Source organism: Eucalyptus grandis, chromosome 3 (assembly GCF_016545825.1).
Source record: "Eucalyptus grandis isolate ANBG69807.140 chromosome 3, ASM1654582v1, whole genome shotgun sequence".
In the NCBI taxonomy this organism is placed as follows: Eukaryota; Viridiplantae; Streptophyta; class Magnoliopsida; order Myrtales; family Myrtaceae; genus Eucalyptus; species Eucalyptus grandis.
In genome coordinates this window covers 71,244,824-71,250,823 of record NC_052614.1, presented here as the reverse complement: position 1 = coordinate 71,250,823, position 6,000 = coordinate 71,244,824, and positions in this window count along the sequence as shown.

Sequence of the window (6,000 nt, the reverse complement as noted above, 5' to 3'; positions counted from 1 at the left end):
AGACAGCTCCAATTGTTGGAAACGACCAATATTGATTGAAAGGTTTAAAAGTAAACCGTGAGATTCATGACAGGCATAAAAATTGTGTCAAGATTGTTGTATTGATATGGAAGATTTCTGGTTGGAATAAATAAAGAAATTGAAAAAGTATGTGACGAGAGGGACTGATTCATCTGTCTCGCAAGGGATGAATGGTTGTTTAGATTCCTAGCCCTTCTTAACTCTAAGTGAACAAGAAGAGGAGGTCACCCCCGCAAACACAAGCGCCCAATTCGTCATTTCGCATCTCTCTCTTTTCTTTGTTTTTTTGTTGTGGCCTTAAGAGGGTTCGTGACATTTGTTTTACTTAGAGCATATCTTTCGTATGGCAAGAACAAGGAAAGTGTCCATTCCGTACAAAAAATAAAACGAAGAAAGACAGAAGCTGGTCTCACATGCTTAACGTGTCGACCGGGGCTGCGAATTCAAAAACTTCGACAGCCAACGCACGAGCTTCGAGCTGAAGACCGTGTGGTCCGACGCTCTCGATGGGTTTGATCCAGAGTGGTGGACTAGGACTGGAACGACATTCAGAGGGCGATGCGAAGGAATCAACGGTTTGAATCGGTCGTTCCGGGTCTCGATGCCGTTCCTTTTCCTCAAGGACTTGGTAAAAGGTCGCGCGTTTGTGATAATGGGGGATGGCTCTCTTGGCGACTTGTGGGATTTCACCACCACAAGGCTCACTGAGATGAGAGCATGCACGTTGAACAGGTCTCTGGACGCGTGGCGGTCTTTCTTCTTGCTTTGAAACGCGTATTAGCGGGGAGACTGTGTTAAGTGGATTTCTACCTTTCTCAAACTAGTAAGACTTCCATACAAATTAGGAATATCCAAAATGAATCGCTCGAATCAGGAACTATCCGAATTGGACCAAACTGGCCGGTTTAGTCCGGTTCTCCAGAATGTCAATCTGAGTTCCCGATTTCTAAGTGAAATTGGTGTTTAGGTAGTTCGATTCCTAAAACATTATTTCAGTCCGATTTTTAAGTAATAGGAAGAAATAAGTAATTGGTTCCGTTGGAGTATACTAAACCAATAGTGCAATTCGGTTCTAAATCCCAAGACCAACTGGTCCGATCCCTGGTTCCAATTTTTGAGAATCGGATCGGACTGGGAACCAATCACCCTTATTACAAATGCAAAGATAAGATTTTTTTTTCTTTTTAGTTGTAAAGATAAGATTACTAGTAAAAATTTGAGATTTTGTATGAAGGTGGGGTGTTTCAAGTCTCAAATTATTATCTTTGTGCTAATGAGTGAAATACTCCCCTAAGCTTAAGCTTTTATACAAAGGCGGGAGTGTTTCAAGTCTCAGGTTGCTCTCTTTATGCTATTGAGTGATTTATTATTTAAATATTACAATACTCCCCTAAGTTTAAGCTTTCGTATTAAGTTCTAATACTCCCCTCACGCATAGGCTAGATGAAGGTGTGATATCATGTAAGATTGTGAGACCACTACCAATTATTCTAAAAACTTAAATGGTTAAATGCAGTGTGGTTTAAAATTTTAAAAATATTTTACCACTCCATCAGGTGAGAGCACCAATCTCTTGAAAATGCCTACTTATATGCCAAGCAATTGTGAGGTTCGATATAAGACGGGTCAAAGTAGACAACATAATCTAAGGTTGCGCAACATGATATTAGAGCGGGACCCCTTCCAAAAGGTGTGTGATGTAGTGATGAACCATGCGGACTCCCGGCACAGTTCTAGAAAGGTGAATGGGGCATGAATAAATCAAATTGCACACTAAACAAGGGCAGAGCATATATATAAAATTGGCATTGACTTACCAGAGACAATGGACAAAGCCTAAGAACAAAACCGTGATACTCAATATGAGATGACTGAAATGGATAATATTTCGAGTGAATTAATCTAGGAGTATTATAGTCGAGCTTTCAAATTTCAGCAAGCAAGCTCGACAACTCCTCTTCTACATATGCAATTGTGATTGCAAGTGAAGTTTTATCGTTTAAATGTGCCAGAAGAATATGAAGATAATGCTTAGATTTGGAAACATAAAGGTAGTGTTCATCCAAAAAAGATGAAGTTGAAAATGCTATTTTAAATACAATAATTAAACCATGTTTGATCTTGCTCGAGCATATTTAATAATTACATCTACATCTGGAAACATTGGTCATCTGAAGTTGATGAAGATGAACAGTACTAAGGAAAGAAAAAAAACAGAAAATTAGAAAAACAATATTGTTTTGTCTGAAATTGTCCATGTCAGATAGCTAGCTATACCACGAGGATTACTGCCAATGACTATATGCTACGTTGGCAATTTCTTTTAGGTCAAACTTATTGACCAAATCAAAAAATTTAGGATTCCACTTGTGGTTTATACATTAGATTTATGACTTTTTAGGTCATTTCTCCCTTACATTTACTAGTTGTTGTATGATTTACCAAAAATTATTTGCATAACTTACTAACTTCTTTCCAGTTAAATTATCAACTAATTTTTTTATTACCAACTCTAATTCAAGTTATCTTCCAATAATATTTACCTATTTTTATCTATCTTTACAATTCCCTTAAATTGATCAATTCTGATATGAATTACCAATTCTTATTTGTGTGATTTACAAGCTTTTTTTTTTTTACAGTAGCTTACCAGCTATTTTTGAATTACAAAGTCTCATTTAGTTGTCTATATGATGCTTATATGTTTTTCTTTTTTCCCTAAACTTTTCTATTCAACTCCTATATGAAAATACCAACCTTCGGTGAGGGACTTACAAACTTTTCTCCAATTAAGTTACTAATTGATTTTGTGGCACCAACTATCATTTGAATTGCTTATGAACATTACCTATTTTAATTCACCGACTTTTCTATAGACTTATCAGTTTTATTTGCCTTACTTTTAGACTCGTAAAATTTAGTAACTGTTTTTAGAATTTACCAACCTCAATTATAGTGATTACTAACCTTTCTTCAATTAAATAACCAACAGTTTTGTGTTATTATTATTATTATTATTTTTGCAAACTCTCTTATTTCCAATGAAAATGAATTTTTCTTTTCGTCTACCAACTTTTGTGTCTTGTCAAATAAAAGCTTGTAAATTGAATAAACGTCCATAAGTAACTCAAATAAAATTGAGAACCAAAAAAGTGGTAATTTGATGGGTGAAAAAATTGAGAGTTTCACTAATTTAGATTGATAATCTTTATAAGTAATTAGTAAATAAAAGGGAATACTAATAAGAAAAAGTAAAAGTTACTAATTCCATTAGAAAGTTAATAAAATAGAAAAATAATTCCATGTTGGTAAGTAAATTAAACGACAATTGGCAACTCAAAAATAGTTGGTAATCTAATATGATAAAAATTGGTAAGTCACTCTAATTTAGATTTGGTAATTCATGTAAAAGTTAGTAAATTCGAAATGGTGCTAAGTTATGCAAATGAAAGTTGGTAAATTAGCACAAACATGTTCATTTGCCAACTATAAAAAAAAGTTGGTAATTATAGAAAAGTGTTGATAAATTACCGATAAATTACTTGAAAATAAAGTCCCCAACCATGGTCTTCCTCAAATTTCTAACACTTAACAAAATTGATTGAAATATACCAGCACCGAAAAAATATCCACATCTTTAGGTACGAAGCAATTGATACAAAGCAATAGAATAATGCTCGGTAAAGATTCCACCTAAAACGCATCAAATCCATATGTAAAACATTCACCGACTGCTATCTCGAGGTTGACCACTTGCACACACCCCCGAAAGAGAGAAAATACTAAAGAACAAACGAAAGAGAGATGGCCGATCTCCATTATTCTACTCGGTCATATCTCAAAATCAATATCTAAATCGGCAAGTATCTCAATTCAATAATGACCAAAATCCTCAATTCACACGAAAAGACATAGCTCTAGGTTAACAAATACACTCCTTTGTCTTGCCCAAATCATGAAAACCTCATCATTAACAATTTGTCATATTAGTTGACTTTCGTTTGATGGTCTATACGCGGAGTAGTTTATTGCTCGGGAGGAGATTTGGGCAGAGATTTGATTCCATCGCTCCTCTTAAAAAATACCCTGAAAGATAAGAGGGGAGGGAGAAGAAGATACGACCCAAATTCTCAAAATCATTCGGCCACCTTATCATCATCACTTTTATTAGGATTTTTGGTAGTCCGATGGAACTTTAATTAACAGCAAAACACGGTTGACCAAGAAAAGGCTTGTGGAATGGAGCTGTGGCACGCACTCTTGGAACTTGGGGTCGATTTTCGTTCACTAAATTATTGAAAAAGACAGCGAGTATGCCGATTTTTTTTATTTTGGGGCGAGGACAAAAGGTCATGTCACATGTTTGGCAGCTTTGGAGAAGATAATGTAGCGTTTTGGGTCCTCGTGCATGCGGAATCTTACATCATCAGTGCTTTAATATGCGCGCTTGGGGAGGAGGAATTTCATCTGGGTTCCGGATGAAAGCCGGATCGAATCGGGAATGGCACTGAAAAATTCCATTTCTCCCTATTTAGCTTTACTTAATATCTTGTATTCTTGTTATTACCGTCTCTGCATCTCCACTTTACAGTAGTTATTATTTATCTCGATGGTAAATAAGAGAATATTTTACTAATGTTTATCTTTTTGAGCCATAAAAATAAAGAGGAATTGGGCGATTTTCGAGTAAACCTTGGAATCGGATCGGATCAGCAAAGCATGGATTTCAAGATTTAAAAACTGAAAAATGATCTCGACAAAGTCTACCCATTTTAAATTATGAGATTGATCATTCCTAACTATGGTAAAGGCAAATAATATTTTTGTTGAGTTGAAAGTGGCCAGCTAATCAACCACTTGGGGGATAGTGGTAACTTTTCTCTTTTTGACCGCCTCGAGGATAGTGATGATTGATCCTTTTCCTTATTCTATACAAAAGAAGAAGAAGAAGAAGATAAATTCAGTTATTGGGCAAAAGTCGATCCTCTGTTAATGGAGTTCCTAACAGGACGATTTACGATGCTAGCTTTCATGTACTATAAAGACGGGCATGTCCTCCAATCATGAATTATATCATTTGTAGCTGGTCTTTCAATCTTCCTTAACTCTCCCCCTTTCCAAAGTAGACTTCTTTCAGTCTAAAATACAACTAGTCAACATTTTTCGGTATCTCTTTTTGGAGCTGCAGCCCTTTGAGAAGTTTTTAAACTTCCCCACCATTTGAAGAGAGTGTACAAAACAGAATACCCAAATTGGGAACTACCCTAACCGGCAGACTGAACTGGCCAATTTGATCTAGTTCCCCATACTGTTGGTCCAGATCAGACTAGACTGATTATATATACATTTTATCATTATTTCTTAAAAAAATAAATGTAACCACCTTGTTTTATTGTTATTTCTCCATTACATATATTATCAAGTTTCCAGTCTGATCTCGATTCTCGATTTCACCTTGGAATTGAGAACCAATCACTACTAATCATATATATTTCACTTTCTGTTTTGTTTGTACACAAGTTTAATCCTTGTTTGAAAACTAGCAAAATCAAGGAGAAAGAGAGGAAAATTATAGCACACGCAATCAATACACAATTTTTTTTTTCCATAAATAGCCTTATTTACCATTGATATGAGAGGTCCCACTCAGAACCATCAAATATATGGCAAAATAAGGCCTTCCATGAAAATTTTCTTCACACCAGCGATGTTGATCATATATAGTTACCCGAAGAAAAAGAAACCCTCGTCCAGATTAGAGCACAAATCGGCGAATGCGAATGGTTGGGTGCGCTTGGCTATTGGAACACTAGCTATCGGATTAACTTTCTTATAGAGGAAATTAACGGGGCAATACTTCATTCGGGGTTCTATCAATTTAGGGGAATATTGAGAGAGTTAATTCGCTTGAGATTAAGCTCCATTAGACCGCGATTATCCCATATTTTAGTGTGATAAATCATAATATGTGACCAAAAA